The sequence below is a fragment of the Lepisma saccharinum genome, chromosome 1, assembly GCF_977018435.1.
Source record: "Lepisma saccharinum chromosome 1, izLepSacc3.1, whole genome shotgun sequence".
NCBI classification, from domain to species: domain Eukaryota; kingdom Metazoa; phylum Arthropoda; class Insecta; order Zygentoma; family Lepismatidae; genus Lepisma; species Lepisma saccharinum.
Genome location: NC_139229.1, coordinates 28482851 through 28510107, shown reverse-complemented (window position 1 = coordinate 28510107; position 27257 = coordinate 28482851). Strand labels below are relative to the sequence as shown.

The following is a 27257-nucleotide window of genomic DNA, read 5'->3' as shown; positions in this document are numbered from 1 at the left end:
GTATATTGCCACCAATAACTGACTATTGTATTATCTGTCTAACCTTGGAACTCACAATGTGCAGAGTGTGTGAAGTTTGACATTGTAACAGAACTTTGTTACCTTTATAGAACTTATTTGCTTCTTTTGTTCCATTTGGATGTTTTATAGGCTATAGATTACTTACAAAATATTCACTATTTGCCAAGCCAGCAGCATCAGTTCAAAATCATTCATTTTAGCCTTACTTCTTTTTTGTAAGATAGGTTAGGCATCGAGATAGTGAATAATATTAATATGAATAATAATATAACAAAGAATTCTAATAGTAAACATCAGTGATGAGTACCCCATGTGCATTTAACCATTCCATGGGGTTCATGGAGGTGACATTTACGATCTCAGCACTGCTGTACAGTGTACACTATCTGATCAACTGAAGCCTAGATGTCACAGTGACATCATAGACCTGTATGACAGAAGGTGGGGTATTGAATGTGGTCATAGAAACGATGTACCAGCAGAATGGGGCCATCAGCAGAACTGATTGATTTCCAATGTGCACTGGTCATTGGTTGCAAGTGAGCATGAAGTCTGTCGGGGACATTTTAACCCTTCTGAAGTTGCCAAAATCGACTGTGATTCGTGAAAAACTCCAGTCATCCTTGGAAATAATCAACCAAGAGTTCCACACTACTATTAACAGTACAGCCAGCATCATGCGATAGTATTTTGCGATAGTTCTGCTGCCTATACACCAGACCTTTCAGTGTGAATTAGGTGCTGCTTGAGTGGTACAAAGAGCAACGCCACTGGACAGTGGAAATGTGTGATTTGGAGTGGCGAATCATGCTATACCATGTGCCTGTTGGATGGTAGGTTTGGGTGTTGTGCATACCTGGAGAACAATATCTACCTTCATGTGCAGTGCCTACATTGATGTTTGGAAGAGGTGGTGTATCTGTGTGGGAATGTTTTTCCTGGAATGGACTCTGCCCTGTTGCAACACTGCATGACACTCTCAATATGGCAGGGTACAGGTACAGGTACATCACGGTGCAGGACTAGTTTGGTAATGACCATTGTCTATACCAGCATCACAACGTTTCCTGTCACATAGCAGAGACTGTGCGTGATTTTTTTTATGGTTGTCCTCTTTTATCTGAACATGTCCTCCTTTTTAGGTGTCTGTCTGGCGTCTGGGCGGATTTTTTAAGAATCGGTAAATGTCCTCCTTTTTTGGAAAAATGTTTCCACCCATAACGATTAACCAGGTGTTATTTTACATGTAAAGCATATCACTTGAGGAGCGATAAGTATTCTAGCAATGCTCATTGAGCACCTGGGAGCTCAACCACTATCATTTTGGCCAAATGAGCCTTCAACGCGTCCCAGACTGCAGTTCATTTTGGAGTTATACATACGCGACACAGAGACGCTTAATGAGAAATTTTATTATTAAGTAATATTTACATTTATGAAATACCAAAGTGCCAGCCTCTGTGGCGGAGTGGTTAGCACATAGCGCTACGATGCAAAAGGCCCCTTGTTCGAATCCCGAAACTGGAAAACAGTGTCAGATCCAGAAGTTACAGTTGGTAGGGTTGAATTTCAGTTGGGTATCTCACCTCACCCCACAGAATATCAATTCCGACCTACAGTTGCACTAGTCTATACAAAGGAGAAGTACTATAAACAGGAACGAAATTGTTTTGCAAAAATAGGGATCCAGGGTTGGAATAGATTGTTGTTATATGTTGGAAGAAGCCCATTTTATATATTTATGAAATTAATGGTAAATCGTAAATGTGCTGCAATTTTTTTGCGGTGTCCTCTTTTTATGTCTGTTTCCTCCTTTTTCACCATGCCCTGCCCTCCTTTTGAATGTACGTGTTTGGTCACCCTAGTTTATGGGCAATTGGGTTCCTGAAATGGACTGGCCTAACCAGAGTCCAGATCTGAACACTATAGAACACCTGTGGAATGAATTAGAACCTCAACTTTGCTCTAGACCACAATGCCCCACATCAGTGCTTGCAATGGCTACAGCTCTTCAGGCATTCAACCATTCCTCCAGAAACGTGTAGGTGCCTGGTGACAAATCTTCCTTGGAGAGAACGGTTTGTGATAATGGCAAAGGGTGACCCACCCCATATTAAGTCCAGTACGGGAAACGTGTCTAGGGTTGACGGTATATGTCCGTATTCTTTTGATCAGATAGTATATGTAGGAACATTATCGGGAAAATTCCACCCGAGACTATTCAACCCGGGGAAACACGACTTGATTACTGCCTGTCAGAATTGTAATCCCGGGTTTATTCTAGTATTCCCTAATTTTTTTGACACGTTCATTTTGGGTGGCCACAGCTGAATTATCCCCTACCTGCAGTACCCCATTGTCAGAGGCGTCCTTAATTTTGGAAGATTCCTGAAATATCATTTAGTAAAACCAATTATTTGGATAAGATTTTTCCAACAGCCTACGTTCGAGGATTTGATGAGACGGGCACGGGGACACGTGCCCCTTCCAAAGAGATCACTAAGTATTATAAACAAGTATGCCTCTAGCAGGAGATTACAACGAACAATAAATGTTGGAGCAATCCTTTTCCTGTTGATTACAAGGCAATAACGTTAACTGCTGACACAAAGCGACACTACTCTAGGTCTGATATTTATTTCCTTTTTTCGTGATAGTTTCTCCTGAGGACATGAATTCTCAAACTTCTCTTTCTGCAGTCATTGTTAATACAAATAATGTAGAACTTTTTTTATTTCACAAAAATCTGCTGAACCGAGCTCCGTGTAGGAATGGTTAGCACAACACGCTAAGACGCGTGGGGTTCCGGGTTCGAATCTCGGCTGGGCATAGGTGTACTTTGTGAGTGTCCCTTCATCATATCATCGTCGTCGTCGCGATTACCTAAAACTGATAGAAAAGCGACACAAAATTAAATAAAAAAATCTAGTATCTTATAATCAGCTGGTCCTGGGTTTGTTTCCTGGTTGAGGAACATTGCTCAATGGTTTGGATTCTTTGGGAGTTTCACGCCCCCCGTGGCGGAGTGGTTATCGCATCGCACTACGATGCCAGGGGTCCCGGGTTCGGATCCCGGCCTGGGCATGAATGTTTGTAAGTGTCATTTCATCACTCATCCCCATCTTCGCAAATTAGCCAAAACTGGCACCAAAGCGAAGTAAAATAAAGCAATTAAATTCAAAAGCAATCTTGGAAGGTCCAGTCTCGATTACTTTATCTGACCACAAATTTGTTGACTTGTAGGTAAAAATTAGAAGGTGTACTTGAAAACGAAACATTACGGAGACAGGATGTTCTCGTCGGTTTGGAATGCAGATCTTACAAATTCCATTACTTGCCTCATCCGTGGAAAGGTACCAGCCTGACAAACGGATCTGAATCGACAGGTATTGGAATTTGTATAGCGAAGCAACCGAACCGATCTGAGAAGATCGGAAGGAAATTTCGAGATCAGTTTTGGATTTGGTTTGTGCGAGTGAACATCGAGGAAGATAGAGCGCAGGTATGTACCTGGAGGACGGAGGCGTTACTCCGAACATAAAATGGTCTGAGCCTTGTTACACAACCTCTCGCTAGTACCTTTTCTTACTTACATCCCAGTAATAAATTAATAAAATAAGGGAAGGAGGAAACATGGTTGGAGACGCCGGTCTTTTTTATAACTTTTAGTTGTAGGTGCGAGTTCCTTATAGGAAATATGTGCTTCAGAACGCGGGTTAGGAATGCTAAGTAAAAATGAACACGAATTAGACTTAGCTTTAACGAGGATTCAACAGCTGGCGGAACAAACTGTTCCGATTTCACCGTCTCGTCCAGTCACCAGGGCAAGGTCGCGATACATACAGGCATTAAACGAACTCTTGTGATTGTCTGGATATGATTGTGAAGTAGTATTTTGTGTGTGTGTGTGTAGGGTTCTTTTGTTTTTAATGTCGAGAAAAGTCTACATATTATATTTCCAATAGTTATGTTCTAACAGCATGTTCTATATGCCTCTTCCGGCAAAAAAGTTCTTGCATGATGCAATATTCCATGGAACTGGAAACTTAATCAATCACCTGCCTTAGAGATTTTTATTATCGGTTCGTTCGTGCAACTTCCAAATAGATTTTGCCATTGTTCAATCTTTTGGAATGAAACACTACTGCATGTGAACGCGATAAGCACAATTGAATTCAGCAATACTGAAATCTTATTCTAATCGATGTTGTATTGTTCCGTACTCGCACTTTTTTCCATTCTTGACCCACACGTACTTTACGCCATCTTGCAGTGAAATTCGTATATTACTTTCTTACACGGCGTAACCGAACTTGTGAACGGTCAAATAGCGAGTAAAACTTCTTAGGATGAGTTTGGTGACGGTTGCACTGGCAACTCTTGTTGCGATATGTTTGGCTTGCACGGGATTGTGTTGCGTTAAAACTTCTGAGGAGGTAAGTCAGGGCCGTTCCCGGGGTAAAATTTCGGATAGTTGGACGGAGCATAATTTATAAAAGCGGAATTATTGGGGGGGGGGGGAGTGGCCATTATTAAACCTTGAGTAGAACCATTATTACTATTACAGAATAATAACTAGGGCTGAACGATATATGGGTATCGGTTGAAATTTGTTTACCGATACTGACTGATACTTTTACGGCGTTTTGGTCATTCATAGGCTTTGCAGAAATGCCTCTCGACACTTTCGCGGGTTATTATCCTGGAAATTATGCAAATTTAGATGTTTCTCCTTATTTTAAACTAGTTTTTTTGCAAAAGAACTTAAATTTTTGATGACATAACATGTAATTTAATATTCTAATGTAAGTTTTGTATATTTTAAAGTACAATTCTTGATCAATTAATGCATATAATTTGAGAGGAATACTTACTCACTATTGTTAATGAATACTTTGAATAACTTTTAATTATTGCAATTTTCAAGTATCGATATCAGTGGGGATCGATAAGAGTATCGGCATCGGTTCAAAATGGTATCTGCTCAGTTCTAAAAATAACTATTACAATTAAAAATTAAGCAATTTTATTCTAATATATGTATTATCCTATAGGGATCAGCAATGAATCGGGCGATTTTAAATGCTCCACACTTAAGACAAAATAATCACTTTGCGAATTAAGCTTTTTTCTTTGGGGAAATGCCCACTCAGTGGCATATTTGTAATTTCATTATTTGGGCCTTTAGCATATGATTCAGTCAAAAGAGATCAATTATATAATATATTAGTCGAGTTTGGAATACCTAAGAAGCTTGTTAATATGATAAAAATATGCACCAGTGAAACGGAAAGCAAAATTCGTGTGGGTATTAATGTGTATGACAAATTTACAATTCATGATGAATTAAAACAAGGATGCATTATCTCCATTGCTCTTTAATTTTGCCTTAGAATATGCTGTTAGGAAGGTAAAATAAACTAACGAAGGACTAAAATTAAACGGTGTGACTCAGTTGTTAGCATATGCAGATGATGTAGACTTATTATGGGATGATAATAATTAAGAATAATGCTAACATATTTTTCAAAGCAGCTAAAGAGATAGATTTGGAAGTTAGCAAAGAGAAAACTAAATATATGATTACAGGCCGAAACCATGTGTTAGGTAATAATCAAATTTTAATTATTGATAACAACTCGTTTCAACCACTTTCCAAATTCAAGTACTTAGGAGTAATACTAACAAATGAAAATGATATCAAAGAGAAAATAAAAAGCAGGCTTAATTCAGGAAATGAATGTTACTTTTCTCTTCATAAACTCTTGTCTTCTCGTATAATATCTAAGAAACTAAAAGTTAAAATATACAAAACAGTAATTTTGCCTGTATTATTATAAGGATGCGAAAGTTGGTCCCTTACATTGAAAGAGAAACATAAATTGAGAATATTTGAAAATAAGATCCTTAGGAAAATATTTGGACCTAAAAGGGATGAGGAGACAGGTGAGTGGAGAAGGTTACATAATTTAGAACTACATAATTTGTATTCATGTCCAGATATTATTAGAATGATTAAATAAAGAAGACTTAGGTGGGCAGGCCATGTGGCACGAATGGGAGAGGAAAGAGGAGTTTACAGGATTCTTGTACGAAACCTGATGGTAAGAGACCTGTAGGAAGGCCAAGACGAAGATGGAGGGACAACGTTGAGATGGACCTAAAGGAAATCGGTAGGGGTGGAAAAGAGTATATAGATCTTGCTCAGGATAGGGACAGATGGAAGGCCTGTGTTGCTGCAGCCATGGATCTTCGGGTTTAAGAAGGCTACAGAGTTAGTTAGTTTTTTGGCGGGGTATGCAAATGGAAACATAATCACATCAGTATAAATGCCAGTAGATTGAAGTTGCAGTGTTGAATCCCTCTCCTCCCACCTTAAAATCATACATTCATATGCACATAATATGTAGCATATCCAATTTCATGTAATTTTTAAGTTCTGTTCAGATGTATCATAAAGTAATTTATGGGTGTATTAATATTACAGAGGGCGGCCTTTAATTTACTGGTTGCACAGTGTGTGTGTCCGCACTGTAGTAAAACAAATATTAGTTTACCGACAGAAAATATAATTGTTAATGGCAACCGTGAATCCATACAGCACGGCTGCATATATGCAGGATAGCAAATTCCGTTTTATAGGGCAAAAGGTATAACTGTGCTGGCTTCCCGCCAGGCGACAGTAGGAACCTGTCTCGGCGAAGACCAACCACGTCAGCGAACCGGCCACCACCGTTGCCAAAGCTCGGCGTTTCATTGTTGAAAGGGTTGATTGAATGTTAGTTTAAAGTCCACTTTATGCACAATAAGCCTACCTTGTTGAAAGGGACAAGGCCTCTTACTTTCTGCTCCTACTGGCGCTGTGTGGCTCAAAGTAGAATACGTGTGCGACATTGAAGATTTGTTTGTAGTACTTCTAGGAGTTTTTCCACATGGTAGAGCTTTACTTTCGGATGCGAGGGAGATGATGTTGCTGCAAGAAAGTGTTTATAAATGTGCATGTGACATGTTCTGATCACATTGTTCACGCATTCGAAATCACGAAATTACGCGAATTTGGCATAAAATGCGATTGCGACCATTTCAACACATTTTGTGCTCGAGCAACGAGAAATACAGCGCAAATTTAACATTCCTATGTTGTAGGCTTAAAAAGACAAATACGAGTTTATTTCTTCACGTATAGCGCGCACGTTTTCCAACATTCTATCCGAGAGAGAGAGAGACAAATTGATTTTCCTTCTATAGGCTAGAACGCTTTGCACCAGGGCCGGATTAAGACGAAATTGGGCCTGATGCTGTATAATAAGTAACGCTGTGTCTAGGCGTCCGAAATTGGGGCTCCAAATTTCATTCTAAGATTTATTTTCAGGTTAATATAGCAAAAGAAAACTGTTCAGCTTTCGGAAAATTCTCGTCTGTTTTCATCTGGGTCTATTTCAGGAATGGGCCTAATGCTGCAGCATCAATAGCACCCACCTTAATCCGTCACTGCTTTGCACCACAGATCAAAGTGGTGGAGTTCTGACAGGAGAACGAGTACGCACCTACCACCACTCGGTAGGTAGCGAGAAACGTTTTTGCGTTACCGAGCGAAGTGGTGAGATTTTGGCGGTGATCGAGTGCACACCTACCGTCATACCGTAGCCGTAACATCGGTATTTGTCGCGAGAGAAATAATGGAAAGTTACTTCTTCGAAAATCGGTCCCAACGTATCCAACTGTCAAGTAAGCCATGTGAGCAACAAAAGTATAATTTCAAGTATATCTGGCAGAAAATGTGCTAAAATAGAAACGCAAAATATGAAAAATAACGCCGATTTTGATGGTTTTGATGGCTAAAAATGGTTTCGTAGCGTCGAAACGAAGCCTCAAGAGCAAAACGTTACCAAGAAAAGTTCATCTTGTTGTCCTCTACACACTAGGCCTCCCCGATGGCGCAGTGGTAGCGTCGTCGCCTTGTAATCAAGGGGTCCCGGGTTCGATTCCCGGTGGAGGCACACAGTGGTTCGGATCCCACTTTAAACTGTAGGTCCAGTCCCGATTTGCCTTACTGTGCATAAAGTGGACTTAAAACAACAAATCAATCAAACAATCAGAAGTCTATCAAACTCCTTGACTGAACTGTGACTAGCACGACCGAACGAAATCGGATATTTTTGCACTTGATACAACAATTACGCTCCTTATTTTGCAGTGCAAGACAACGAATGACTGCTGTTTCCAAAATGACCGTTGCACGCTTAGTGCCAGTAGTTCAGAAGCATGGACTTGGAGGTGTGAACGTAAGTAACGAGTAGCATACAGTTTAGAACCTGAGTGTTCACTTGATTTTTCTTATCCGAGTGGCTAGAGGCAACTTTAGTAACCTGGATAAATAGTGTTAACGGGGACTGTTATGATGTCACGTATTTATGTAGATCTTCTGCACACACAACACATCCGACTTTTGCGAGACTTATGGTAGCTTGTTATCTCAAGACATGCCCAACAATGCAGTCCAGTGGAAGAATGCTTTGAAAAGAGCCACATGGTTACAATATATCTTTACTAACCATCTGATCCACATGTAGACCTATATTTCCGGGTCTGCAGGTACCAAATTGCAACATGTTCTTTCTACTGTGCAAGCGACGAGAGTCTGGGTTTGCAAACATTTTATTCCATTCTAAACATGCCTTTGAGAGATTTCATTGGCACTGCCGCAACTCGTTAATGATTAAATTTAATTTGATTGATAGTATACTAGGTCTTAATTTGATTTTTTAACGTCTTTGAATTTTCACTTATTTTTTTAACATCGCGTATCTAGGTCATGCATAGAGCCGTAGCTAGGGGGGAAGCGGAGCGGTCGCCCCGGGCGCTGATGGAAGGGGCAAGGAAAAAACATTGAAAATTACTTGTAATAAAGGATGCATGCGATCCCCTCGAAAGTTTTGGCGCCCTATTAAAACAATATCATTGCCAGTTTGCAAAGATATTGATTTGAAAGAAAAGAAAATAAATAAATATCCAATTTATATATATTATTTGTTTGTTAGTGAGGATATGTTTTACAACTTCTTAGTGAATAGTTCCTTCCAATAGTGTATGCAGTTGTAAAAATACTATTGGTGTAAACTGCAGTCTGCATGTCGTAACAACTGTACTAAATTTTCCTAATATCTCTTCAAAAAAGCTATTTCATTTAAAAGAAAACGTCGTGATGGTTTTTGGCACTTTCAATGATCTTTCCAGGCAGCTTTCAAATAGCTAAAAGGTGTACAGGACGAGAGTACACGTCACTTAGAACAACAATAATAAATAAAAGTCTATGCTGCTTGGCATCGAGACACAATGCTCGGACGTGTTTGATCAGTAGTGGCTGCGTTCTCATATGCGACAATGACCCATTCAGAGCATTACGATAAACAAAATTTGCGAAAAAGAAGGGAGCGACCGGGCAAAAAGGGAATCAGAATTGACGCTCTCATAACTTCACAAAAGCACTCGTGCTATTCTAGTTTAGATGTAGCTACTACGAACTATACACTCACTTCGGGAGGACTATTGTATAGTCAACGTGCTTTTGATGAAGCTGTGTGCATCCGAAATTGTGTAATTATTATAAGTGGTGCCTTCCGAGAAACTTTTTGGGGATCAAAACAGGAAAGGAAATAAGATAGGAGAGAAAGAGGACATTAGAAGTGCAACGATTGTATCGAAGTTTTTCAAGAAAAATGTTGAATCCACAGACGCTAACGATGATTCTTCTACGCCGGAAATAGAAACCACACGACTGTGAAGAGTCAATCAGCAACTAGGTGGTCTTCAAAAGCAAAGGCAGTACAATCTCCAAGTACACAATTTCCGGATGTCTGTGCAGCTTTGGAGGAATTGTGTGTCCTCTGAAAAGAGTCACCCGAAATAGTACACGGTGCCAATGCTTGCTACACAGCCTTAAGAAGTTTATCTTTCTTGTGTTCTTATTCTGCCGGGCTGATATCCTTCGATCTATTAACGACGTTAACTTACAGCTACAAGAAAAGTCTGTTACAGTATATATAGGTGTTAGTCACTTACAGGGACTGCAAAGCTTTCTGTCTGCCAATCGAGAAACAATTGTGACGAACGCTTTTGAGAAAAGCAAACAGATCTGTGATTATATGAACATTGCAAGTAGAGAACAGCGTCCCAAAAAGAAAACCAAGTTTTTCAATGAAGTTGCAGAAGATAAAAGTGTAGCCATAAATGAAGAACAAAAAGTTAGGAAGAGCTTATTTTGTGCATTGGATTAAATTTTGTCACAAATAGGCGATCGATTCAAGCTAATGAAAGGAGTTTTGGAGGATTTTTCCGTAATTATTCCAAGCAATATGGCAGTTATCTCAGAAGAAACGTTGAGAAAGGGAGTCTTTGATCTGCCTTTATTATACCCCGAGGATATCAACGGAAGTGAGTTACTTCATGAACTGTTGTTCTTTAAACATCATGCGCAAGCATTTTTTAAAGACTTTCACTTTGAATGCTTGTCAGAATTGTCACCACTTGCTGCTCTCTCATTCATTCATAAAATATCATGTATTGAGTTGTACCCAAATTTTGTCACTTCATTGAAACTTTTTTAACTCTACCTTCGTCTATTGCATCTTGTGAAAGGAGTTTTAGTAAGCTAAAACTTATAAAGAATTACTTTATAAGCTACTTGCGTTCTTCCTTGAGTCAAGGAAAGCTGACTAACCTGGCTATTTTGTCTGTTGAGAAGTATAGAGTTCAATCACTTGTGTTCGATGATGTTATTAATGACTTTGTTGCTCGAATGGCAACAAGAGTGAAACTGTAGCTAGTATTTTCGCACAGGAGAATTGTCAAATAAGCATGTACTGATTGTAGTTCTTAATACGTTTTTGTTTTTATTATTGTTGATTTCAGCTCATAAGTATAGCATGTTGCAGTGTAAAAAGGTTTTACTTTATAAACATTACATTAATACTGAATGATTTTAGCTTTTTTGTACAATGACTTTGCAAGGTATTTGAAAGTGTTTCATGTATTTTAAAAAATATTACATTAATGATCCTTAGAGATTCTTCTGCTACCTAAGAAATATACAGGGTGTCATTTTAATGGCGCCCACGGACAACAGATTCGTATAGAGGACATCAAAACAAACAACTTTTCTCAGCAACATTTTTCTCGTTGGTGCATCATTTCGGCGCTACAGTCGTTTAAAAAGCCCGTTTTGCCGCCTGAATGATGGCAAACACACACAACATTTGATTGCATTTGTGACGTCATATCCCGTAATGAAGCGATGCGTTCCAGGGTTGCCAGGCACAAACATATTCTGTGAAAAATGGCATAGCTATAATAAGCCACATTATGTACCGTAAACCAAAAGGAGCAAACACATTCTGTAACTTAACAGGAAGTAAACAAACGATACGAAAATTGGTAGAAGGAAAATAGAATTCAAGTGGAAGTGGTCATATCGAATTTTGTCAGCTTGCATGTCAAATATTTGCAAATCTAGTTACCAAGTTGGCATCTACAATTTAGTCTATCCACTTCGTCCTTCTGATACTAGTTGTCTGTGACGGACTGAACAGATGTGAAAATAGAAATGGAAGAACTCAAAATTCAAAAGGTAAGCAACACATAATATAATGTATATTCAGGGCATTATGAGTCAAGTGACAAAAATGGTTTAAAATACAGGGATATAAGTAGCAGTAAAACAAGCTCTCCGACGACTGTGTTTATCTATGCACCGGATACACATGTAATAGTTTGCAACTGTGAACAGGGCAGTATATTCGCTACTGATTCATCATTACTGTGGTTGTACGTGTTTTAGCCGTAATGTAACAACGTGAAACTCTGATACTTCCGTTATAAGCACAAAAATACCACAAGGCATATGGGCACAAACCTGTAGATATCAATCTTGCAACGAGATTTGCAAATATAATTGACATGTATTTGAGCGTAAACAGCCACATGTAAGCTCTAGGTCCAATAACATTTATTGTTGATGATATTTTTGACATGTAGGCTGAGACAAAATCCGATATTAACACTTCATTTTGAATACGTTTTTTACCATTTCCCATATCGTTGGTTCACTTCCCCCTTTCCTTAGATGACTGCTGATCTTCTGACTGGTAGGCTATGATGGTCAGTCTACTGGACGCGTCTCTCGCTTCGTTTTAAAACTAATAATGTGGTTGGTAGTTTGTAATTTTTCACAAAATTTGTGTGTTCCTTGCAACACTGCCGTGCACTATTTCGCCGCAGGATATGACGTCACAGATACGATCAAATGTTGTGTTTGGTTGCCAGCATCCATGCGGCGAAACGGTGTTTTTTGAACGGCTGTAGCGTCGAATCGACGCACCAACGAGAAAAATTTTACTGAGAAAAGTTGTTTGTTTTGATGTCCTCTATAAGTTTCCGTGGTCCGTGGGCGCCATTAAAATGACAACCTTGTATATGCTGTTCATATGATAAGATATATATATTTGCATGGATTAGTTTCATTTCTAGGATTAACTTGCTACAATTATTAGCATAAATGAAACGTCAATTTGAATGAACGACATTATTTAAGTAAGGCACAATAACAAATACTTCTACCCCTACCTTAAAAAAAACAATGGTAGAAGTTCAACAAGGCGAGTGTAAGGGGCGCCGAAATTTATTCTCGCCCCGGGCGCAGAAGTCTCTAGCTACGGCTCTGGTCATGCACACTTCTTCATGAAAGGTGTAAGTGATTGCATTGTATTTCACTACATACTGGCAGAAAAACTATTGTCCTGACTTTCACGTTTCATTTGTGTGTCCACACGGAATTAATTTCGTGTTACTAAGTGAATATAAATGTTCCTTGAAAATATTCTGGGAAGAAATGTAAAAATAAATATAATCTTTAAAAATGACGAGAAAGCTAAGCTATATGTTTTTTTTTAATGGTTCTACTTGAACTTTACAAAAATCAAAAACAGTCTTAAGTTCCATGTTAATACTTTTTGAGAGCCGCCCCCCGTGGCGGAGTGGTTTGGAGATAGCGCTACGACGCCAGGGGTCCCCGGATGGAATCCCGGCCTGGGCATGGATGTTTGTGAGTGTCCATTCATCATATCATTACTCATCCCCATCTTCACAAATTAGCCAAAAGTGCCACAAAAAGCGAAGTAAAATAATGCAAATCAATCAATCAATCAATACTTTTTGAGAGGAGAGGAGATAATGAAAGTATCATTAACTTACTTTAAGTTCACAATAGCGTTCATTATAATATCCAAACGATTTTTCTATCCACCTTTCACTGTAAGAAAGAAGACACTGTAAACATGAATTGTGACCGGACTCCTTCCCTATTGGCTACTTCCGACTTAAGATTGTCCATATATATGCAGTTCCTAAAATAAGGATCAACAACTTAACTACAGTAGTTGAGCAGAATTGTATGGCTGCATTTTTGTATTCCTGCGCGAAGAATGCCTGTGGAACAGCTGCCATGGAAATTCACCAGCAGTCACTTGCATTTGTTTTCAGTGAATCCATTCTTACAGTGAACGGTAAGCACGTGATTTCACAGTTGTTCTAATTTGCAGTATTTCTAACTGTTAATGCGTTAGCGAATTTTGACACCGAAATCTATCTGAAATAATATTACTCTACTACTTTTAGCCGAGGGAACACTGTTGAATGTGCTTCGCAAAAAGGACAATTCGTACAAAGACCGTACAATTTCTATGGCTCTCGAGTAAGTATTTGTAGAAAAACCTACTCTCTCTAACTCATGTAACCGTTCTTTGCGTACGCTATATTTATGCTTCTGTTTTATTATCAAATTGTAGAATAACATTCGGTAAGGTTAATAACCATCGAGAAAAGAAAAATATAGTGGACTATATTTTTTATATTAAATATTCTAGATTGTGCTCGAAAAGCAGTCATTCATAGTGCCGGATTACTGAAAGCAGAGGCAAATTATCATAAATTCTGTCTTTGTACAATCACAGGCAATGAAAATGTGACACATATACTTAAATATTAGCTTCCTTGCAAGGCGTTGTGTGTGTTGCCTAACTCTCCGGCGAAAATTGCATTTTAATAAAAATTACCAATGGCAACTTGTACCTTCGCCGTAGAATTATGCAACGCACATAACGCCTTGCAGGGAAGCGAGTATTTCAGGATATAGGTGTCCCATTTTTATTGCCGGTGATTGTACATATTTTTATTGTTGGCTGGGATAAATAACTGGACGGTAGCGACTCAATGTTACCAAGTCCAACCGGTTATATAAATACGGAAGCATGTGAGATCCATAATTCGGTATTTTAAAAATTTTACAGCTACTCGAATTTTTGTATGCTCTTCTTGCCACACAAAATAATCATCATTGCTAGGCGGGGTGTTTTAAGAGGACTTAAAAAAGGGCGCCGACCCATTTCCCAAAAAAAGACTAGAAATAAACAGGCACTATGCTTGTGTGCTGGTTGTTTTGTAACTTACAGTTACGTTATTTTTACTCATTTGCAAGGACCATGAGGTTAGCATTGGATTGTGTTGTGGCAACTGAAGATAGATTTAATTGACATGTTGTATTTGCTGTTATAGACCGGTTTGCGGTTTACGAGCATAAAATTTTGAAATCCTTTGAGAAATTTCGCCATATGTAATTTTGAATTTTCATTTTGGTAGGTGACGTGTGATTCTTTCGAGAGACTTCGTCAGTATATTTTAAATTATATCGTTCAGTTCCTTATTTGAATAATCTTGACTATTTTATAAAAAAAAAATATTTGCACACTACTAAATACAGTATATTAATATCATCAATATATTTCAGGGTGTGACTTCGTGTGGTAAGCTGTATTACAACGATTCATAATGAAACTGTTCGTAAAAAACCCTGCACAGTAAGGAAATGTATTGTCAAGTAAAATATACCAGAACTTATTCCAGTTTATTTATTTTCCTATATGAATTCCCTGTAGAGAAATACAATTACATGTATTGACAATAATGGTCGACAATCGACAGATTAGTTGTTGCCAACGGAGTAAGTGTATGGTTGTAATGTGACTAAACAATAGCGGAATCAAATAACAAAACCGTAATCACGTTGGTATTTTCACTAAGTGAGCATGCTTTGTACTGTATCCAAGGGTGCCCGCAGGGTGGGGCCAGGTGGTCACTTCCCCTACCTCTGAGATTTCTGGAAAGAGTTAATGTAATTGGAATGGTTAAACTGTAGAGATATTTTATAACAAAAAATGTTGTATTCTGTGACTTACAGGCCGTAAGTGACAGCAACTATTATTTGAGGTAGGGTTACATTTAAGCTTACAGTTTATATTACACTTAATATCTAACTATAAAAACAGCTGTATACAGTTATGCAAATTGTATATAGATAGGCCTATACAGAATATGGAAATTACAAATGTATGTAATTTTAAAGAAAACAAGTAGTAGTAGTAATAAAATCTAATAGCAACAATAAAAGCAGTAATAACAATAATAAAAAAGTTTCTATGACCCTCCCCCCCCCCCAGAGATAAAATCCTGCGAGCGCCCTTGACTGTATCTAGAATGTTTAATTGAAACTGAACACATCCACAGAGTAATGCATACAAAACTTATGAAAGTAAGAAAGGGTGGTCTGTTTTCCGCTGGAATTTTAAGCCGGAAGTGAAGCATAAGATCAGTTTGATTAGCCCAGGACATTATCGAGGTCTGTATTTTATCGGAATTAATGAATGCGATTTGTTATTGTGTCGTGTTTAGCATGTGGCTGCACTGTTAGAAGAAACAAGACAGAATAACTGTTTAGGCTATAGGTAAGTAATACTATTTTATTTTTCTGTGTGTAATGTGTATTAGGATATCCTTCCCCTTTGGCCAGCCTTCTTTTAAAATAACTTTCAAAACTTTTTCGTGAACGAGGTGTGTAAAAGTTTGTTAACACCGCCTTCTTCTACATTTCCAAACAATGATATAATTTGGGCTGCGGTATCGGTTGGATTTCATTTACCGATTCTTTTCTGGCGTTTTGATCATTCGCTGGGTCCTCAAAAATGCCACGCGACACGGAATTATGTAAAATTCGAAGTTTCCGTTGGTTTTGTACCAATATTATGTTTAAAAAAGTGTATTTTGCGATTAAAAACCAGGTATTTTTATGCTGCATTTTTTAAAAACATTTTAAAGCATAACTGTAGTAAATTGATTCTTATAATTGAAGTGGAATTATTATTGTTAATAATATTAATCAATTTTCTGAACAACTTTTAATTGTTACAGTTTTCAAGCTTGGGTATCGATTCAGTCCTAGGTATAATTGTAATGTTGTTTTGAGTGGCGGCGATTGGGTTCCAAAACCGGGGGGCAAGCTGCCAAAAACTGGGGGGGGGGGGGGCAAGGATAGTTTATTTCCCTTTCTAGATAAGATTTAGCATAGTGCATGGGCAAAAGTGGTAAAAAGTAGGGCGCAGTTGCCCCCCTCGTCCCCTAATCGCCGCCACTGGTTGTTTTGTTTCTAATTTTCTCTCTTTAGTAATTGAAATTGGGTGTAACGAGTTCCTAACATTTTACGTATCGCCAAGAAAAAGTCATTCGTTTTTATTTCCTTGCTGTTTGTGTAAGCATGAACAATGATTACATCGATAGAACAATCGGTATCCTATATTCACGCGCCAACACTGTAAACATTCCATTGAAGTGGAACGAAAACATTCTACGCTAATCTTTATGTTTCGCTACACGTGCTGAAATAAATTTAACGCTCAAGCCGATACGTTTCAACATGACGCTTAAGTGGACCTGCTTCACTACACTTCTACTCCTACTTGGCGTGGCTTTATGTGTTCTGTGCTGCACTAAAACATACGAAGAAGTGAGTATGGTTTGTTTTGATGTCTGTTTCCGCCATTTTATGCCTTGCCTTCCAATGTGCACTATTGAAGTACACTATTGGTTTTAGTACGTGATTGTCCTTTGTAGCCAGCGAAGTTATGGTTTAGTTTCGATTAATGTTACTAGTGAGTGACAATTCCGAGGTTTGACAATTAGAGGTTTTTGTTTGATGTCCACTTCATGCACGGATAGGCTAATCGGAACGTGACCTTCAGTTTAAAATGAGATCCGAACCACTACGCGCTCAACCGTGTATTGAACCCAGGACCCCTTTATTACACCTAATCGATTTTCGTGCCTAAGGCGGAGGGCGTGGGGTAATGAAAGATAAACCCACCTATCTAGGAATATGTTTCGGGAGGGGTATTAGGACTATAATAATATTATTATATATAATAGTAGACCTATAATAATAACTGGAATAATAGTTTAATTACTAAGAATAGGCCTAATATGTATAACAACATTATTTCATGCAAATGTTAAAAGATGGTGTAAAATATGCAAAAATAAAACAACTAACTAACTAACTCCCTAGCCTTCTTAAACCCGAAGGTTCATGGCTGCAGCAACACAGGCCTTCCATCTTTCCCTATCTTGAGCAAGTTCTATATACTCTTTTCCATCCCTACCGATTTCCCTTGGGTCCATCTCAACGTTGTCCCTCCATCTTCGTCTTGGCCTTCCTACAGGTCTCTTACCATCAGGAAAAATAAAACCACATACATTCATTATCTATCATATTTGTTGATGAGACCTCTAAATTTATTTTATTAAAAAAAGCTGTTTTGCAAAGAAAATAAATAGAAAAATGCAAGATTTTTACGATGACAAAAATTTATTTCCAATTGATGAAAATGAAATCTTTATTTTTATGCATATTAATATTATCATCAATTAATTTTCGTAAACGCTCTCAATAAAAAAAATGAATGAATTGCTATCGCATTTTAGATTCATGTAAGTTCTGGAAAATAAAAAACTTCAAGTTACACAACAAACACACATTTTTTATATATATTTTAAAAATATTTTTAGTACCTAGGAAATTTATCGTACCCACCTGGACCCCCCTTTAAAGACGTCCTCGATATCCACCTTCAAAAAAGAATGGGATGAGCCAAATTTTGGTTTTAAAATATTGCGCTGCAATCAGTGACGTTTGTACGATTTCATTTTGGAGGAAACTTTTTTTAGTACGTATACTCAAGTGATTGCATTGCAGTTGTACGGCCAAGAAGAAACTGCTATTATTATCGAATCATTAAAACATGCCCTAATATTACTATAATTTATATTCCTCTTTTGGCAGGAAAAAGGTAATGGCAAATATGAAGCAGTAATACACGATGCATGGTTTTCAGAATTAGGATTTAAGTTTCACTATTTTTCATGTAGTTCCTAATAATTGCAATACACACCTGACTATAACTTGACAAGTTTAAAAACAAGACGCTGCAAATAGCTGTTGCGCAGCTCACACCACATTTCCCCACTCCATTTTCCGCAGCGACGTTGGTTCTCAGTGTTGCAACCTGGAGGGAGCGGAATGGTCTGAGGATTTTCAACGAAATTTGTATAACCTTTTTCTGGGCTGTTTTCTACCTGTCTGAGTACAGAACTTCAGCTCACCTTTCGCCAACGACTCTTTTCCTTCTTTTAAAACTTGAACTCCCCGATGGTGCAGTGGTAGCGTCGTCGCCTTGTAATCAAGGGATCCCGGGTTCGATTCCCGATGGAAGCACATAGTGGTTCGGATCCCACTTGAAACTGTAGGTCCAGTCCCGATTAGCCTTACTGTGCATAAAGTGGACTTAAAACAACAAATCAATCCAATCCAATTCTTTTAAAACTTGAGAAACCATCCATCTAGATACTCCCGTGGCGGTGCTTGTGGACTCGACAACATTATACTTAAGTTTATGTAACTCCTTCTGATTTCGCAAATATGTTGCAACATTGTAAACAATTTCTCTGGCCTGTCTTCTAAGGGGCTTTCCAGAGCAGATTGTGGATTTCGTTGGACCCGGCATGATTTGATTTTTGCATTTCAAAAATATGCAGCCAAGAGTAAAGAGCAAGAACATTTCAGTGCTTTAAAAAAGAACACAGGCAGGCGTGTTATCAGATTGCCTTCCCGTAGTGATTGTTGTACGATAACCCCACCCCACTCGGCTTTAAAAGAAAAACAGGCCACTGCTCGATGTCGCATTCAGAAAATGAAGTCATTCGCCCAGTAGTTTCTCTTCGTTATAAACGTTAACGCGCGTGCGTAATACTACAGTTTACGATCCGCGCACCGCACACATTTTCAAAGACCGGATTAAATCAAATGAACCACTGATAAACTGATATGAGCCGGCAATCTACACAGTAAAAATAGATTGTCATATTTGTTTTAGCTTAATTTTGCTGATCTGGCACCACTCGTGGTCTCAAGGCCAGACCAGTACGTAGAATTAACTTGTCAGGCTATACCTTAGACCATTCACTATAAAAATCAGTACAAAATAATACATTTGAATGGCTTATTGCAGAAAGGGACCTGAGTCACATTTTTGAGGTATCGGAGTTAATGGTATTTTTTATTTTCCTAGTTACAGACACATCTTTTAGTGCAGAAAGGACGTCAGTCACACGAGGCTATAGCCAAGAAAATGCACAGTGAAAAGTGTACTTTAATGCAGAAAGGTACCTGAGTCACTGACTCGGGTCCTTTTCTGCAATAAACTTAGCCGCATTTATACGTTGTACGAACTGTGTACGCTAATCTGTAATACAGCTCGAGCGGTAAAAATACTGTCAAACTTATTGACACCAGTAACATTATTGATTTCGCAACGTGGTGGCCTCATGTCTACAAAAAAATGTGGCATCTGTGAAAACTACCATGTGTTCCTACAAGAATAGGCAGTATTTTCATATTTGCAAGAATCATTACTTTGAATACTGTGTTGAAGATAAGGGTTCTGTCAAGGTTTCCGTACTCATCAAAGGTTTGACGTCTCACACCTTCTATCTGTCCAAAGGTGCAAGAATTGTAATTCCTACGCCACGTACGTTCCCAGTTGCACGTATGCCGATCAAGCTTACTGCCTTGTCGTATGTACCAGACGACGTCAAAGGATTTTATGAAGATATTCTTCAGTGGCCCACTACACACGGCAATGAAACAGACTCAGATGTAGAGTATCACATGCATGTATTACCTCGTACATTATTGTACTTCAAACACGACAATAAAGTCTAGAAAGTGCAGTACACTGTCATTCATTGATGAATCTATAATTTTCTGTGGCATATATAACATAACCTAACCTAACCTAGCTTATGTGGCAATGACAAACGGGCGTTTGTAGGATATTTCTCTTCTTATTTCTCAAAGTTTCCACTTTTATTGCAGAAAGGTACCGGAGTCACCACCTTTTCATCTCCACTGTCTCTAGCAGCATACTGCAGGGGGGTGCATTGAGGGTTGCAAAATTAACTTTTCTTTATGCTGAATATTTGAGCCAACAACGGCACATTTCTTTCTTACACTATCAATTTTATGCAATTTTTCTTGTTTTTCTCAGAATTGTGCAAAAGTGACTCAGGTCCCTTTCTGCAATAAGCCATTCATTTAAAGTCAACTTATTATAATGTATTTTTGTTTGGTTTGAGGACATTTAAGGGGGCCCAAGCCCTATAGCCCCTACTTAAATACGCCATTATTCACTAGTAACAAATGTAAGGTAAACCGGGATATTAAGGACCACGGGGCATTAAGGACCGTGTGCTAGAATTTCGTAAAAAGCTCAAAGAAATGCGAAGCAGCAGGCGCACCAGCCGTGTGCACGGTCTGTGATCCTCTTTTGTGTGTGTAAATAGTACTCTGCACACAAATAACGTGCAAGCTGCGTAGTTAAGACCGGGAAACGGAACCATCCAAAAGGCAGACGCCCGAAAACGCCATAAAGAACTGCTGAGCGGCTGTATGAAGTTAAAAGCGCATCCTGGAAACGTCTACTACATTAACAGCTGCAGAAGAATCACAATTAGAGGAGTGCTTCATTCTATTTGCTCAGTGGAGTTTTGGAATGAACAAACAAGACTTGTGTGACGTAGTTCAAGATTATTGTGTTTCGAAAAGAAGGACGTACTATTCAAAAGTGGACCGGTCCTTGATACCTCATTATCTGGTCCTAATTGCCCCACCATACAACCTACCTTTCAATTCATTGTTGTTTTGCCTTTGCATTCTATTCCTACTCGTTTGTGTTGTCATTAATGTAAACTAGAGAATATACATTCAAGAATGTATCTTGTTTGTGTTTTCTTGGACAGGTCCTGATGAATTTCTTCAATGAAATAGCAATTTGGTGGTCCTTAATACCCCGGTTTACCTTATGTGACTAAGTGACCTTATGCGGTTATTCCTTGTAATTTTTATGTTTCGGAAAGAATGTATTCCAAACGTAATGGCAATTCAACAACACCAGCAAATGCAATAAAGATCAACTGTTGAAGGGAAAATTTTGTTTTGAAAAGACTTGTTACCACAAAAATTTACGTTAATATCGATAATGGACAGCGGTAGAGCCGAGCGAAATGAGCAATCGCCTAGGATGCCATCTACCGAAATTATAAACAATTATCTGATGACAAAAACTGGTAAAGAAAAAAATGAATTTTCTAAAATAAAAAAAAAGACCTGGTTGACCGCAATAATTCTTATTTATTGCATATATTTATTATACACGCCCCGAACCAGATAAATTAGATGCAATAGAAATAAAACACGAATGCAGGCAAAACAAAAACAGGTGTCCGATAACCTTCAAATTCTCCGTCCATTTAGATATTTTTCATAAAATCTACTGACGTTTCACTAGGTTCATTAAGTATTTTCATTGTAAATAAGAGAATCCTAAAGACATTGAATCCAACTTCTGAATTACAAATAGCACACTTTCCTGCCTATTAAGATGTTCATCCAAACAACACATGTACGTAAAACATATATCAGTTACCGTAATCTTTTCTTCTTTTTTTTTTCACTTTTACAGTGTAAGACTACGAAAAATTGCTGCCTATTGGACGATATTTGCTCATTGTCGCTTTCACAAAGCGGAAGTTCATCGTGGACTTGGAAATGTCTTCGTAAGCATATTTTCAATATTAATTTGCAAAATCAAAAGGTATCGTTGTCAATTATAATGTGAATTATATAAATTAGACTTTATAAGTTATGAACAAAAAAACAAAAGCAAGTTACACAGTAGATCGTAATCAAGTATTGCAAGTATATGACACTCGTAAACAATTAACATATTTGCACTTTATAATATCAACTTAATTGGTAAGGCATAGTGTGATTTGAAGCATGCTGTTACCATAATCTTGCAATTATCTGGCTAAATATCTTTGTTCAATATGTTCCGCAACGTTTTGACACATTATTGAACAATAAATTTATCCACACTTTAAAACAAATATGGAAAATTTTATAGTTTAATTACCATCGTTTGGGGCTAATATTTCAAATCTTTATTGTGATTTATTTATTAGACAGAAAGACATGAAATGCCTCATAGAATGCTACACTGTAAATGATTTTTTTTTAAATATCTGTTTTTTAAATTAATTTGTCCTTTCTAATGCATTGTGATGTGTAAACCATTTCTACTGTAAGAAATGCTTTTTTATTCCTTGTCACTGTTTTACCTTCCTGGTATTCTTTCTCACGGTCCTTCACATTTTTTTATTTTCTAGTAATCCGACTGCAGAAAGTCAATAAGGATGTTTCTTCAACCCTGTACGCTTAGAGGTTTTCCTAATTGCCATTATGTACATTCAGTAATGCATGTGTGTGTGTGTGTGTAAAAAAAAAACAAAAAAAAATACATCTGCTTAGAATTTCTTCAAGATGATTCACGTGAATCTTCGTATAGTTTGTTTCCGTTGTTGTCTAGATATTCCCAATAGTTTCGTGGCTATGTGCATATGCAGACAACAACGAAAGCAAACTTCACGAAGATTAATGTGAATGCCCTAGTACAAGGAATTTTAAGCATGTGTAGTTTCTTCAGAATTTTCAAATCATGACGGTTTTTGGAAAAGAGGAAATTTCGAAAACGGCTGGTCTGCCGACGGCGAAAGGTCCAGCCGGCACCAGTGTGCATTTATTTCAATATCTTCGGAATGGGCATTGCTGCTAAAAAAGTAATAATGAAAAAGTGAACAATATTGCAAGTGGAAATGTTTTTTTTTTAAGTTAGTTATTAAGCTAGATACAATAATGAATAAAAATTTTCAGAATCCCATGTATTCTTTATGAAAAAAAATACGCAAGAACTTGAAGTTACGGCTAATCAAATGGAAGTTTCGACTTCTCCGCCTGCCAATCAAATCTTTAACCTGTCCTCTTTCCGTTCATGTGTTTTTCTGTGCCATCCAAATTTTGATCGAAAAAATGTGAAATGATACTCCCATAAGCATAATGCTAAGTTTTTTCCCTCCTCCTATGACCGTCCAACGCACAGAAATCTCTTTCCTCAGCTCACCGCGGGGAAGTAGTAGTTTAGGGCCCTCGCGTCTGGCTGGACACAAATTGTTCCTCCTGCCCTTAAGACCCAAGCAATCAGTTGTGCACTTGTAATGTTCGAATAGTGGTTAATGCTGTCGCCTTGTAATCGAGGCGTCCCGGGTTCGATTTCGTGTGGAGGCACGTTGTACAGTTTTTCAGATTCCACTAAACTGTAGATCCGGTCCTGATTAGCTTAGCTGAGCAGAAGGCGGACTCAAAACAAGTTTACTCTTTTATCCATATTGACCATTAGTTCTGCTCGTAGTTGTTACCTCAGACATGTTAATATTGACAAGTGTCTTGTCATTGTATCTTTAGTTTGTACCCGATGTAAATCATTGTATATGGAGCGAGTTTGGTTCCGGTCGACTTTTAATGCGTCGGTTCCCATGGTTTGTTGAGAATTGAAATAACATACGTGCCAATGTCACATAAATCAATCGATCAGGGAGGCTTTACATTAGGTTACAGTAGTCAGCACTTCGAATCCCATCTACGTAGTCCACTAATTGCTCGTATTTAAGTAGTTCCCTCAATTGTCCGCCATTATGATACTAGATCAGAACCTGTAATCTGAATCTTACTGCATGAACCAATTGTGTGCTTTCTATCAAGTTACACAACACTCTTTTCAAAAGTTGTCTCTAGTCCACCTTATGCAAAAATAGGCTAATCGGGACTGGTGCTACTGTCTGGACCACTATTTGCGTCCATCGGCAAATGAACCCGGGACTTCTTGATTATAAGCCAACGATGTTACAAATACGCTATCAGGGAGGCCCAACACACTTTTCCAATTTATTGTACCTCTATGTATGATATTGAAATTTTTAGATTTTAATGCTTTTGACAAATAGCGAATTTGACATTTGTTCACTACGTTTCACAGTGATAATCATTTATCATTTATTTCTTTTCCCAGCAATTCACTCCTTGTGGAACCCACATGTAAAACTCAATCGTCCTTCAAAGAACGCGTCACTTGAAATGGATGTAAGGTTAGTACAAGAACTGGTTTTTTTTTTTTTTTTTTTTTTTCAACTTAGAATAGGTGACAACGAAAATTTGGTTTAACCATTAACGATATGATGTGATATTTCCACGTTCAATGTTATTCGTGATTGTTGTTACTATTGTTATTATAGCTATGATAACCCAGAGCTTATAAAATGTTCATTAAGTTAACGTTATCTTATTGGTTTTCTTTTCAGCTTGTCCTAAAATGGAGATTAAATTCCTCTTCCGAATGACCACAGAGCTTCACAAGGGAATTCAGTAATTGCACATAATTGTAAATGGACAAATTATTTTAATTAACCTAATATATTTTTGTAATCGTGTACAATAAAATGAGCGACCATAGAGTTGATGGCCCTTTTATTGTTATTGAACATGCTTTATACAGATTTTTGCATCAGTAAAGTACGTTATAAACCGTAATGTAATTTGTTGGTAAGTTTTATGTTTTGTCCACAATTATGTCTTCCAATTGATGTTGTCACTTTATGACTGATGTGCATAAAGGGAAATGAAAGAAAAATTCAGTGCGGTTGTGGATTCCACTTACGCCATTTAAATGTGAAAAATTTGACTTTCAATATCACAACGAACGTGAGGAACTTTTTTATACTTTAAAATTATGATACTACTTAAATCAAGAAACTTACAGGGTTATTTATACAACACGTGTGGAGGATCTGTTTAAGATCTTTTAGTATACACTCAAGCCCTGTATGAAATTTCAGATACTCAGGTATTGCTATAACTTTACACGATACTACAGTAATGCATAAATATATGAGAATTTGCTGTTGTATAACAACATTGGCATTCGAGTAATACCGAATATGAATGCTTGCTACACTGTGATTAAATGTATGGGCGTACCCAGATTTTTTCCCAGGTGTGTCAAACCACGCACCCCCAGGGAGGGCAATGCTTTATTTTGAATTATTTGAAAATGGAATAATATTTACCTTCACTTTCCACGTAAACGCAATGGACAGAAATAAAATGTTCAGCTTTTGTTAATGGAAGGGGAGGAGACAAGTCCCCTTTGCCCCTCGCTGGATACGCTCGTGATTAGATGAAGTGCAGCTTGGTCGCTTCTTTTTTTTTTTCGATGTAACAGTTGGGCTGAAAAGTTCGTAGGCTAACATAGTAAAAAATATTTTTTGTCAAAATTCGATTTTATTATTCAATATAGTTGCCTTTGAGGGCGATACAACGATTATAGCGGTCATACAATTTTTCGATGCCATTTTTATAGTACGATTTCTCTTTAGCTTCAAAATAGGCCTCAGTTTCGGCGATTACCTCTTCATCAGTGCTAAATTTCTTTCCAGCGAACATTCTTTTAAGGTCTGCAAACAGGAAAAAGTCACTGGGGGCCAGATCTGGAGAATATGGTGGATGGGGAAGCAATTCGTAGTCTAATTCATATAATTTTGCCATCGTTTTCATTGATTTGTAACACGGTGCATTGTCTTGATGAAACAGCACTTTTTTCTTCTTCAAATGGGGCCGTTTTTTCGTGATTTCATCCTTTAAACGCTCCAACAACGCTATGTAATAATCTCAGCTATCTCGATCAACTTCACTTACGATCATTTAAAATTATTTTGTGGACTTTTTTGATGTTTTCGTCGGTAACAGCCTCTTTGGGGCGTCCACTGCGTGCATCGTCTTCGATGCTCATTTCGCCTCGTTTAAATTTAGCAAACCACTTCTCAACGGTTGATTTTCCTGGTGCAGAGTCCGAATAATGTTTATCAAGCCAAGCCTTGGCTTCAATAGTATTTTTTTTCGCCAAAAAGCAATGCTTTATTAACACACGAAATTCTTTTTTATCCATTTTTTCACAATAACAAAAGCTGCTTCACTCACAATGTTATATCTCACGAACTAATTATCCGGCAGCTGTGAAATTTATACACGTATCTTTTGAAGGTTAGTACTAAGTAAAAATCACATGGATTTAATTCTAGTAACGCCATCTATGAGTCAGCCTACGAACTTTTCGGCCCAACTGTTAGTTATAAATAAAAGCTGAAATGAGAACTTAACTTGAATTCGTATTGTGTACTAATTTGGTGTAGGCTACACCGTGTAGCTACCATTCGGTATGTTTTCTATTCGACTTTTATGTTCTCCCTAAGTTACAACTATTGTAGAAAGTCTCCATATGAATCCAATGTAGAATGTCCCGCAAAGTGGCTGTGAGGTATAATGCACAAGGTTCCGGCTGCGCGCGGGTTCGAGGCTTCTGGGGAAAGGGTAACAACTATTCTAGAAATTTCGGCCGTGTATGGGACCGGTCGCGAATGAGTAGCGTGACCCGGTAATAGGAAACTTACAACTATGACTGGGGGTTCGTCGTATTGACCACACGTCCCCCCCCCATAACTAGTTGGATGATCGCTCATCTCTGGTGGGAGTGATGCCGGCAGTCGGAGGTAGGCACTGGGGGCTGTTACGTCACGGGTTATTATTATTAATTTAGAGTGATTATTTAAATAATAAGGGAAACCTTAAATTATATTCTTGATTGTGAATTTCTCGCTAATTAAATTTCGAATTTGTGATTTTATAAGAAGTACTTTTCGATCACAAATCGGAATTGACATTTACTCTATTCCTATAGTAACATTTAACATGAAAAAGACAAACATTTTGCTCAAAAGACATAATGGCAAAAACAAGATGGAAATCAGACACAAAGAGGAAAAAATGTATATTTTATAAAATTTAAACTAATGGC

At 37.8% G+C, this 27257-nt stretch overlaps 2 long non-coding RNA genes across 2 annotated transcripts; both read left to right on the top strand.

The window, feature by feature from the left end:
* The first annotated feature begins 4258 nt into the window (after positions 1 to 4258).
* On the top strand, positions 4259 to 14970 carry LOC145989064 (uncharacterized). The gene is made up of 4 exons (XR_014441807.1): positions 4259 to 4457; positions 8219 to 8306; positions 13693 to 13768; positions 14861 to 14970. It is a non-coding gene; the product is annotated as an uncharacterized LOC145989064 (long non-coding RNA).
* Positions 14971 to 16777: 1807 nt separating this feature from the next.
* LOC145988999 (uncharacterized) lies at positions 16778 to 24851 on the top strand. The gene is made up of 4 exons (XR_014441805.1): positions 16778 to 16909; positions 21978 to 22071; positions 24420 to 24495; positions 24709 to 24851. It is a non-coding gene; the product is annotated as an uncharacterized LOC145988999 (long non-coding RNA).
* Positions 24852 to 27257: the final 2406 nt, after the last annotated feature.